Below are 12876 nucleotides of genomic sequence, written 5' to 3'. Positions count from 1 at the left end.
GGATCTTTCAAAAAGTTTGCCAATATAGTTGTTTTCCAGTACTGCCAAAACCTCCAGTTCTGATAACAAGATTGCTTTGGCCCTCTATATAAGGAAGAATAAGTAATTGAGCAATTTAATCTCCTGGTTGAATAGTATAAGGGTTATCGGCCGATATCATAACTTGAATTTCATTTTCATAATCACAGTCAATAACACCAGGATGTACATGAATACCTTTAAGTGTAAAACTATTCCGTCCAAAAATAAGGTCTATTGTGCCTTTTTCCAAAGGCCCATATTTTGGAATTAGTGTTTTAGTTTTTTATATCATTAGATATCCAATGAATTTATCTCAAATTATCATGCAAATAAAACTGAAATGTTTTAGGTTACCAAAGACTTTGAAAGCTATCTTAACAATTACCCATGAAAACTATGAGGAAAACAAAGTTAACCATTACTTTAAGTCATTCTTTTGTTAACAGATTGGAACAGAGATAACGTGAGTTTATTTTACCTTTAATAAACCTTAGTAGAATAAAGTTTTATATTTAATGTTGATAACTTGAAAGACAAATCCCACAAATATAAATTAATTTAAATATTAAATACATTTTATTTACCATTTAAATCCTCGGAAGTCTGTTATAGCCTTAGGAAGTTATCATAAAGTATATCCTAAATAGGATTATAAATTATTATAAATCTTAAAATTGTATTTATTTAGTTAATGTGTCAATAAAAGATCCTAAAGGTGAAAGTATAGCATTATATAGTTGTTAGCAAAACTGAGTTCCGATAATATTGAGTTTTAGCTAAGCAATCAAAGACTTGATAAAGATGTAACCTAAAGCTTTGTTTTTCTTGGCAAGAAGAAAAGAAAAAACCTTTGTCTACATTCTCTTATCAAGAGGAGAACAGTCCAAGAAAGCTCTGTTTTTTGAACAGAGAGAAAAGCAGAATTTTAACCCTATACCAGCATATTTTTAAAATTCCATTTATCTCAACCTTAGTAGAATAAAGTCTTATAATTTAAAAGACATGTCTATCTTAATAATATTTTATCTGTGTTTTCTTAAGTTTATCATTGTTAATTTTTCCCCATGGAACCAGTGAGGAAATTTAAAGTTTAAGGGAAGTGTTTTCTTTGCCTTTTGACAGCGTACATCTTCTTGAAGGCCAACAGAGGCGCAGAGGGCAAAGAAAAGAGTTCACATGGTTCTAAACTCTGTCAGCTCAGATAGATGAGCAGATAATGATTTTTATTTTGTTTTGTTTTGTATTATTTTTTTTTGTTTGGTTTTTGTTTTCCATTAGTGGAATTAGGCAGTCTATGTTGGGCCAGAGAAGAAAGGGAAGTTCCCCGAAACAAAAGGAGTTTCGGCAGCTGCTTGGCAATATTCCCTAAAATCAATATCCTGAGGTAGACTAGCCAGAGACAATTGGCTCCAATCATCATTTGTGGGTGGTGGCGGAGGCCATTCTGGTAAAGTATTTTCCTCAGGCGCTATAGCTTTGATTCCTTTAGATGAAGATTCATCCTCAAAACTATCAGATGTAAAATTCAACTCATCTCCTTCTTCTTGATGAGTTTTTAATTTAGGTGAACTTATATTTTGTTCTGAGTCAGACTGTAGAGGCTTTAAAGCCATCTCAATTAAAGAGCATATAGACCAAATTTTTAAAGAAATGATATGTCCATTTTGATGAGCACGTCTAAGCGTTTTCATAATTAATGTCCATTGTTCAAGGTTTAAAAGATTTTTTCCAGAAGTATTAAACCAATAGCAATGTTTTTTTAACCAAGTACTAAAGCTCATCAAAAGTTCCTCCTTTCACTTTTACTCCTGAACTTCACAATAAAGCATGAAGTAATTTAGAGTAAGCTTTATGATCATGAGACTGGGAAGTTCCCATCCTTCACTATCCCAAAGCCGGGACTTACCTGTCCTAATGCTCTGCTTTGGTCCACTGCTAATCTAAACTGAAGTAGTCTCAAAGACTGTTTGACGCATCATACCCTGCTCGCTGTGCCAATTGTTGCAGGGAGTATGGCCGGAGTCGCAAAAAAATGAGTCCGCAAAGTGCAATTAAGTGAAGGTCCTCACACTCGAGTCAGAATGAGGCCCCGACTCCAGAATGAAGACTCTTTTTATTAGGATGATTGCTAAAGACGACGTGCATAAAGTCAACTAAGCAAGTGTGTTAATCAATCTAATGGTTTAGCTTTTCAAGGTTGAAGTTTGAGTTAATTGGTTCCTATAAGACTAGGAAGGCTCAGGTGTGAGGGAGGATCCATCCCTGGACAATGTTAATGGCTCTAGGCATTCCTTATGAGCAGCAGCCACGTTCAGCTGTGTAAACATGTCCTAAGGCCTTGCACCTTCTCCAGCCCTTCCCTTTTGAAGTCTTTCCTTTTGATGCTTCTCTCCTGCATCTCCCACGTGTGTGTGTGTGTGTGTGTGTGTGTGTGTGTGTTCTCATGGGGGTCACAATAAGTTATTATTTCATAATCTGGTTTGAAGAAAACGTTTGTTTCTCTTTCTAAAAATTACATATTTTTAGTTAGAAAAATATAGCCTATAGAAAATGAAAAAGATGCCTCTACATAGATTTCTGTGACTCCATAGTGACTCATCTGTAAAAAGGGTAGATTGGTACTTACTTCCCAGAGCTATTGTGAGAGGAAATATACAAGCCAATAGAATATATCTGACACATAATACTGTAAAACTTCAACACATATATGTATGGTCACTCCTCTGTTCTCCTCACAACAAGAGGGATGACATAACCATGAGCAACTCACAGAGAACGTTGGGCTTTGATTCAGCATGAAAGGAAATGTACACATATTTACAGTGCTGAATTAGCTTTGCCATTTTTTTGTGACAAGTTATCAGATTATGGTGAGGAAGAAGAGACAGGTCATTCTCTCATTATTTTGAGTGTGTGTGTGTGTGTGTGTGTGTGCAAAATAATAATTTAAAATAAAATATTGACACCTATATCATGAAATGATCATCATCACAGTACACAGTTATAAATTGTGTGTGTGTGTGTGTGTGTGTGAGAGAGAGAGAGAGAGAGAGAGATGAGGTCATTTAAGACTAACTCTCTTAACAGCTTTTTAAAAAATTTTTTAAATGTTTATTTACTTTTGAGAGAGAGAGAGAGCACACACATGAGGAGTGGGGGAGGGGCAGAGACAGATGGAGACACAGAATCCGAATAGGCTCCAGGCTCTGAGCTGTCAGCACAGAGACATATGTGGGGCTCGAACTCACAAACCGTGAGATCATGACGCGAGCGGAAGGCAGACGCTTAACTGACTGAGCCACCCAGGTGCCCGTCTTAACAACTTTTAAATATGTAATACAGTATTCTTTGCTACAGTCACCACGCTGTGTATGGCATCCCCATAAATTGTTTAATGCATAAAGTTTGTACCTTTCGACACCTTTCACCAATTTTTCTCACCCCTTAGCCATTTCCTCAGGCTAGGAGCAATGTCTTCTCTATACCAGTACCCTCGGGTTTTTTTTTTTCTTTTCTTTTTTTAGTTGTTTTTCCTTTTTGGATCCCACATCTGAGTGAGATCATATGGTATTTGTTTTTCTCTGTCTGACTTACTTCATTTATCATCCTTGAAGTCCACCCATGTTGTCACAAAAACCAAGGTTTCACTCTTTTTTATAATTAAATAACATTCAACAGAAGGGTCAAGATGGCAGAGTAGTAGAAGTACGCAAAGCTTGCCTTGTTCCTTGAAAACAGCTAGATAAATATCAAATCATTCCAAATACCCAAGACATTGATCTGAGGACTGACAGAAAAAAAAAAACAAAAACACACAACTAGAGGGAAAGAAGAGACCACATCATGAAAGGTAGGAGGTGCAGAGACATGGTTTGGGGGAGAAACAGATGCCAGGTACTGTGGAAGGGAGGGATTCCTGGTTGAGGAGAGAGGAGACAGAGAGAGAGAGAGGAGCACACAGGGAACCGCACAAGGAAAACACTTCCCCAAACCCATTGACTTGGAAAATGAGAGAGACTAACTTTTGTGAGTATTTCCCACTAGCAGGGCTCAAAAACTTGAGTTAGAGATCCAGGATGCAGCTGGGACAAAGCCCTGAGGGAACTGCAGTGTTCCTGTAGAGAAGGCAAGCAGGCAATCCCAGGGGCAGAGGGCATGATCAGTGGATCACCTGAGACTCACTGGAGAAACAGTTTCCCCTTAGAGTGCATTTGAAGGAGGTGGCATTGCGTCTCTGGGGACAAAAGACTTGGCAGGCACCATTTCCCTCCCCTGACCCTCAGCATAGGTGCAGAAACACGTGCTGAGGGTAATTAATCTGGTCATTGGCTCTTTGCTGTGCTTTATTCCAAAATCCACAAACCTGCACTTTAGTGTGACTTCCTTTCAGGGACAAACCTTTATCGGCCCAGCATGGCAAGACCTTCCATCAAAGGACCAGTGTGGGTCTCCACCATGCCAGGTCCCTAAAGTTTGCGGTTTTAAAACTCAGCCGGCGTGCCTAGGATAGAGCCCAAGGTGCATTGAGCTGCTGGGCTGGCAGGTGGCCTGGACACAGACAGGGTGAAGGCAACGATCTGAAGGACACCTGGGACAACTAAAGGGAGGTTATTTGCTCTTCAAGGAGGTCTTCCTGGATAGCAGCGGGCGCGAAATCCCCTCTCCATGGGCTAGGAAGTTTCTTGGCCCGATTTTCCTCCTCCACCCGGTAGCATAAACTAATTTCAGGAAGCAGCACAATGCCAACACTGGTGGCCTAAACTGTTTAAACCAAGTCCCACCCCCTGCACTCTGCTGGTGTTTCTTTTATTGGACAAGTGTGCCTGACAACCAGGGAAGTGTGCCTCTCCTCCAGAAAAGCATAACAAACCCCCCACCCCCACATGCATCACATCTACTGACCATAGTGCTATTAATCTTCAGCTCTAATGGAAATAGCACCAGGACTCTTTTAACAAGCAGACCAGTGCACACCTATTTAAAACCACATTCTGGACAAAGTCAAAACACTCCCCCAGGCAGGGAAGAATAAATTCTGCAGAAAAATTACTTGAGGGAAAGAGCAACCAAAATACAGCAGCAGAGTGCCCACAGCATATACGAGACACTTCCTGAAGACTGAGGCCCTGGACAGTACATGACCTTTTCATAATAAAGCCATTACTCTCAAAATCAGGAAACACAAGAGGTTTTTCTAACACACAGAGGAAGGCCGAGACATAGACAAAATGCCAACATGGAAGAATTCATCCCAAAAGAAAGAACAAGGAAAGGTCACAGCCAGAGATCTACTTGAAACTGATATAATAATCCTGATCCAGAATTTAAAGCAACAATCATCAGGATACTAGCTTGGCTCAGAAAAGGATAGAAGACGTCAGGGATTCCTTCACTGAAGAGATAAAAGACTTAGAAATTAGTCATGCCATAATGAAAATTGCAATTACTGAGATTTGAAAACAACTACGTATAATGACTGTGAGGATGGAAGAAGCAAAAGGACAAATAAGTGATAACAGAAGATAAAGTATGGAAAATAATGAGAGTGAAACGAAAAGGGAGAGAAAAATATTGGATCACAAATATAAACTTAGGGAACTCAGTGACTCCATAAAGTATAATAACATTTTTTATCCTAGAAGTCCCAGAAGAAGACAGGGAAAAGGAGGCAGAAGATTTATTTGAAGAAATAATGGCTGGAAACTTTCCTAATATGGGTAAGGAAACAGACATCCAAATCCAGGAGGCACAGAGGACTCCCCCAAAAAACCAACAAACGTAGGCCAATATTGAGATTTATTGTAGTGAAATTTACAAAACATCGAGATACAGAAAAAATTCTAAAAGCAGAAGACAAAGAAGTCTCTAATGTACAAAGGAAGACAAATTACCTTAGCAACAGATCTCTCCACAGAAATTTGGCATGTCAGAAGGGAGTGACATGTTATATTCGCTATGCTACATGAAAAAAAAAAAAGAAAGAAAAAAAGAAAAGAAACAAAACTACAGCCAGGAATATTCCACCCAGAAAGTCTATCATTCAGAATAGAAGGAGAGACAACAAGTTTCCCAGACAAACAAAAACTACAAAAGTTCATGAGCCCTATAGTAGTCCTGTAAGAAATATTAAAGGGGACTCTTTCAGTGGAAAAGAAAGACCAAAAGCTACAAAGATGAGGAAGGACCAGAGAAAATCTCCAGAAACAATGAAAAAATAAGTAATAAAATGGCACTAAATTCATATCTATCAATAATTACTCTGAATGTAAATGGACTGAATACTCAAATAAAAAGACATGGGGTGTCAGAATGGACTGAAAAAATATAAGACCCATCATAAGATCTTCTAAGAAGATCTTCTAAGAATACCTAACAATTGTAAAAATTTATTCCCACAATGTGGAAGCACAAAAAATATATAAATCAGTCAATAACAAACATAAAGGAACTCATGGCTAATAATACAATAATAGTAGTGGACCCTAACACCCCACTTATCATCTCAGTGGAAAGTAAACAAGGAAACAATGGCTTTAAATGACACACTGGACCAGAAGGACTTAAGAGATATATTCAGAACATGCCATCCTAAAACAGAAGAATTCACATTCTTTCAAGTGCACATGGAACATTCTCCAGAGAAGAGCACATACTAAGTCATAAATCAGGCTTAAACAGTACAAAAATATTGAGATGATACCATGCATATCCTCCAATCACAGCACTATGAAATTTGAAGTCAATCATAAGAAAAAATTTGGAAAGACCACAAATACAGAGAAGCTAAAGATCATCCTAAGAAACAATCAATGGGTCAGCCGGGAAGTTAAAAAAGAAATTTTAAAAAGACATGGAAACAAAATGAAAATGAAAATGAAAACATGACAGTTCAAACCTTTGGGATGTAGTGAAAACAGTCATTAGAGGGAAGAATACAGCAATACAGACTTGCCTCAAGAAGCAAGAAAAAATCACAAATACACATCCTAAGCTTACACGTATAGAAGCTAGAAAAGGAACAACAGATGAAGCCTAAAGCCAGAAGAATAAGGGAAATAATAATGATTAGAGAATAAATAAATGATACAGAAACAAAGAAAACCTACTAGGAGCCAGTTCTTTGAAAGAGTTAATAAAATTGTTCAACCTCAGCCAGACTTATCAAAAAGAAAAGAGAAAGGACTCAAATAAATAAAATCACGAATGAGAGAGGAGAAATCACAACAAACATCACAGAGCTACAAATGATTATAAGAGAATATTATGAAAAATTATGTCAACAAATTGGCCAATCTGGAGGACATGGATAAATTCCTAGAAACATATAAACTAATAAAACTTAAACAGGAAGAAATAGAAAAATTGAACAGATTGCTAACTAGGAAAGAAATTGAATAAGTAATCAAAAATCTCCCAACAAATGTATGTCCAGGGTCAGATGGATTCTCAGGGGAATTCTACCAAAGATTTAATGAAGAATTAATAGCTATTTTCCCAAACTATCCCAAAAAATAGATATGGAAGGAAAACTTCCAAACTCATTCTACAAAACCAGCATTACACTGATTATAAAACCAAAGAATCCACTGAAAAAGAGAACCACAGGCCGATATCTCAGATGAACATGAATGCAAAAATCCTCACTAAATACTGGCAAATTGAATCCAACAGTACATTAAAAGAATCATTCACCACGATCAGGGGGGATTTATTCCTGGGCCACAAAGCTGGTTCAGTATTCACAAATCAATCAACATGATACACCACAGTACTAAAAGAAAGGGTAAGAACCATGTGATCCTCCCAATAGATGCAGGAAATGCATCTACACATTTAATGCAATCACTATCAAAATACCACCAACGTTTTACACAGAGCTAGAACAAAACATCCTACAATTTCATTGGAGTGACAAAAGACCCCATATAGCCAAAGCAATCTTGACAAAGGAAAGCAAAGCTGGAAGCATCACGATCCCAGACTTCAAGTTATATTACAAAGCTGTAGTCATCATTACTGGCACAAAAACAGACATATGGATCAATGGAACAGAATACAAAACCCATAAATGGACCCACTGATCTTCAACAAAGAGAAAAGAATATCTGATGGGTAAAAGACAATCTCTTCAACAAATGGTGTTGGGTAAACCGGACGGCAACATGCAGAAGAATGAAACTGGACCACTTCCTTACCCTGTATACAAAAATAAATTCAAAATAGATGAAAGACTTAACTGTAAGACAAACCTTCAAAATCCTAGAGGAGAAAACAGGCAGCAACCTCTTTAACCTCAGCCATAACAATGTCTTACTAGACACATCCCTGGAGGCAAAGAAACAAAAGCAGAAATGAGCTATTGGGACTGCATCAAGATAAAAGCTTCTGCTCAGTGAAGGAAACCATCAACAAAACTAAGAGGCTACATTCAGAATGAAGAAGATATTTGCAAATTACATATCTGATAAAGGGTTAGTATCCAAAATCTACAAAGAACTTATACAACTTAACATCCCTCCCTCAAAAAAAAAAAAAAAAAAAAAAAAAAAACAAATAATAGGAAATGGGCAGGAGACATGAATAGACATTTTTCCAAAGAAGACATCCAGATGGCTAACATACAAATGAAAAGATGCTCACCATCACTTATCATCAGGGAAATACAAATAAAAAGTATAATGAGATACCCCGTCACACCTGTCAGGATGGCTAAAATTAACAACTATGGAAACAATAGATGTTGGTGAGGATGCAGAGAAAGGAGTACCCTTTGCACTGTTGGTGGGAATGGAAACTGGTGCAGCCGCTCTGGAAAACAGTATGGAGGTTCCTCAAAACGTTAAAAAGAGAACTAGCCTACAACCCCATAATGGCATTACTAGGTATTTACCCACAGGATACAAAAGTACTGATTCAAAGGGATACGTGCACCCCAATGCTTATAGCAGCATTATCAACAATAGCCTAATTATGGAAAGAGCCCAAATGTCCATTGACTGAGGAATGGGTAAGGAAGATGTGGTATATATGTATATATACGTACACACATACATCGGCATATTACTCAGGCACATAATAGAATGAAATCTTGCTATTTGCAATGATGTGGATGGAGTTAGAATGCATCATGGTGAGTGAAATAAGTTAATCAGAAAATGGCAAGTACTATATCATTTCACTCACATGTGGAATATAAGAAATACAACAGGTGAAAATAGGGAAAGGGGTAAAAAGAGAGAGAGGCAAACCATAAAAGACTCTGATCTATAGAGAACAAACTGAGCATTGATGGAGGGGAGGCGAAGGTGAATGGGCTAAATGAGTGATGAGTATTAAGGAGGACACTTGTGTTGATGAACACTGCGCGTCATATGTAAGTGAGGAATCACTAAACTCTACTCCTGAAACCAATACTACACTATATCTTACAAGAATTTAACAATTTTTAACAATAATTTGAATATAATTCTTAACAAGAATTTAAATAAAATTTAAATAAAAAGATGTGTTCCACACATACAATTGAATGTTACTCAACCATAAAAAGGAAAGAAATCTTGGTATTTGCAACTACGTGAATGGGACTAGACACTATTAAGCGAAATAAGTCAGTCAGAGATAGACAAATACCATATGATTTCACTCACATGTGAAATTTAAGAAATGAAACAGATGGGGCGCCTGGGTGGCTCAGTCGGTTAAGCGGCCGACTTCGGCTCAGGTCATGATCTCTTGCGGTCCGTGTGTTCGAGCCCCGCGTCGGGCTCTGTGCTGACAGCTCAGAGCCTGGAGCCTGTTTCAGATTCTGTGTCTCCCTCTCTCTGACCCTCCCCTGTTCATGCTCTGTCTCTCCCTGTCTCAAAAATAAATAAAAACGTTAAAAAAAATTTTTTAATAAATAAATAAATAAATAAATAAGAAATGAAACAGATGAACAAAGGGGGAAAATGAGAGAGGCAAAACAAAAAACAGACCTTAACTATAGAGAATAAATTGAGGATTTCTGGAGGTAAAGGGCTGGACAGATGGGTTAAATGGGTGATGGATATTAAGGAGGGCACTGGTTGTGATGAGCTCAGGGTGTTGTATGTGAATGAATCAATAAATTCTACATCTGAAACTATTAATCTACTGTATGTTAACTAACTGGAATTTAAATAAAAACTTGAAACTAAAAAAAGTATAATATTCCATTGTATATACACACCACATTTTTTAATCCATTCAGTCATTGATTCACATTTAGTTTGCTTCCATATCTTGACTATTGTTAGTAATGTGGCAATTAGCATGAGAGTGCATATAGCTTTTCAAGTTGGTGTTTTTGTTTTCATCAGATTAATACCCAGAAGTGGAATTGCTAGATTATATGAGAGTTTTATTTTTAATTTTTTGAGATAGCTCTCTAATGTTTTCCATAGTGGCTGCACCAATTTCCATTCCCACCAATAGGACACAAGGATTCACTTTTCTCCACATTCTCTAACACTTGTTATTTCGTTTTGATGATTGGCGCTCTCTCACATGAGAGATGAAGCTCATAGTAGTTTTATTTTTCATTTCTCTGATTATTTTTTAATGATGGGTATTTTTTCACATATTGTTGACCATCTGAATGTCTCCTGAGAATACTGTCTATTCAGATCCTCTGTCCATTTTTAAATTGTATTGTTTTGGGGTTTTTATATTAATCTCTTATCAGATATTGCTACCTTTTATTTGTTGTGATTTCTCATCTTCTTTTTTTCTTCCCTTTTTGACATTGGAATAGCAGCCTCCCAATGATCCCCAGAAAGGAGACAGTACAAAATAAGTAAGTGTGAAGTTGAGTCTACTATACAACAGAGTGATTTCAGGAGACCTGGGGCCCAGATATCAATTCGATCCTTGCTTATAGTTCCACGTATAGTAATTCTCCTAAGCTGGCCTCAGCCCTAAAACAGAAAAAAATACTGTGAAACCTAGTGGTTAGGGACAGGTATTTTTTTGGGGGGGGAGGGGGTGAGGGGGAATGAGCCTTGTTTGTCAACTTGGCAAAATTTAATACTGGTTTCATGGTCTTTAGCAAATGTTGAGTCATATGTGACACACAGTACATATGTATCATGTAATGAATGTACACTATAGCTGCACCCATAGAAAATGTAATGTGAAGAAATTCAAAAGTATGATACTTTTTTTAGTTACTAAAAAAGGAGGATTGCTGAGTAAGTATATATTCCATTATGGACTTAAATATTTTTCTACAATTTGTAAATTAATATGAAACTTTTTTTTCTAATTTTTTTTACATTTATTTATTTTTTGAGAGACATAGAGAGACAGAGCACAAGTTGGGGAGGGGCAGAGAGAGAAGGAGACACAGAATCCGAAGCAGGCTCCAGGCTCCGAGCTGTCAGCACAGAGCCTGATGTGGGGCTCGAACTCACAAATCGTGAGATCATGACCTGAGGCAAAGTCGGACGCTTAACCGACTGAGCCACCCAGGCGCCCCATTAATATGAAACATTTAAAAAAATCATAATTAAAGCTCATAGAATCATTACTTGTTGGAAAATATTTTAGACTGAAATTATAAAAATAATATAACACATTTTTCTATCTTATTAAATAAACTGCGTTAGCTTCCTCCTTATCCAGATGTCACCATTCACAAGAATATGGATTTTCTATTTTAATACATTTATTTATGGTTTTATTACATATATATGTATCCCTACCTGAGATATGCTATTATTCTCTTACACATTTTATCTTTAGTTGCCTGATGCCTCTTTAGTAGTCTGTGTGTGGATTTATGTGTAGCTATGGATTTTAATCATTTTCCTAACTGTTTCTTAAAGGGATTTGAGGATGAATTTTAATGATGTATCATTTTCATCCTACTCCTGGAATTTAGAAATTTATTTCAATCCCCTTCCATACAATGAGCCTACACTACAAGCATGCTTTTTAAGGGAATGAGAAAGCATTCCCTCAAACTACCTCATGAGACACTTGGCAAGCCATTTCCTCCAAGTGAGTACACAGTCAGAACAAGGACTATTATAAATTTTAAGAACATTTCTCAAAAAAAAAGATGTACTAAATTTCTTTCTTGTGCTGCAGGGATAGGCCTGCAAGGAAGCCACATACACAGGACAGTTTCATGAGATAGTAGACACATATTTATTGCAGTCCTTGACCTTTCTGATTGTCCTTGTGCAGCACTGCTGATTAGAAAGGTCTGTCCAATTCTGGGGTTCACTAATAGGACACCCACTGTGCTGTGGCAAATCTAAGCCACATTCTCAAACATCACTTTAATAAGGAGTAAAGTCAATTATTTCACTTCTTTTTCTTTTGTCATATTTCATAGCTGTTTTAAAGACCAGATGTAGAGAAAAAGTGTGTTTGGGGGATCTTAGAGTCCCAAGCATTTTTGAGCGAGACCATAGGAATAGTTTGGTATCCAGCAAGACAGAGAGGAGAAGAGCTGTGGATGTATTTTAGACCCACCCCTGAGGGCAGACAAAAACGTGCTACAGAAGCACAGCTTCCTACAAGTATTTTGAAGGCAGAGGACTGGGCTGTGCAACTCATTTGTCATTCCAACCTCACTAATCAGGTAAGTGATTCTCTTGATAGAGGAGTGAGTGTACAGAGAGATTAGGTGTGTTTGATCATGGATGTTCCTACACCTGGAAGAAAATATTCAGAATGGAGGATGAGAATTCCCCAGGAGAAAGAAACATATGGCTCAATTGACTGGGTTTCTGTCTCCTGGCTGTAATGGTTTAGGCTTGCCTCTCTAAATTAACTCTGAGAATCCTTAAATGCCATTTTTGTGTATGTATCTAGATGATTCAGTCATGT

The sequence above is a fragment of the Panthera uncia genome, chromosome X (genome assembly GCF_023721935.1).
Source record: "Panthera uncia isolate 11264 chromosome X, Puncia_PCG_1.0, whole genome shotgun sequence".
Taxonomy (NCBI): domain Eukaryota; kingdom Metazoa; phylum Chordata; class Mammalia; order Carnivora; family Felidae; genus Panthera; species Panthera uncia.
This window is presented reverse-complemented; position numbering follows the sequence as displayed.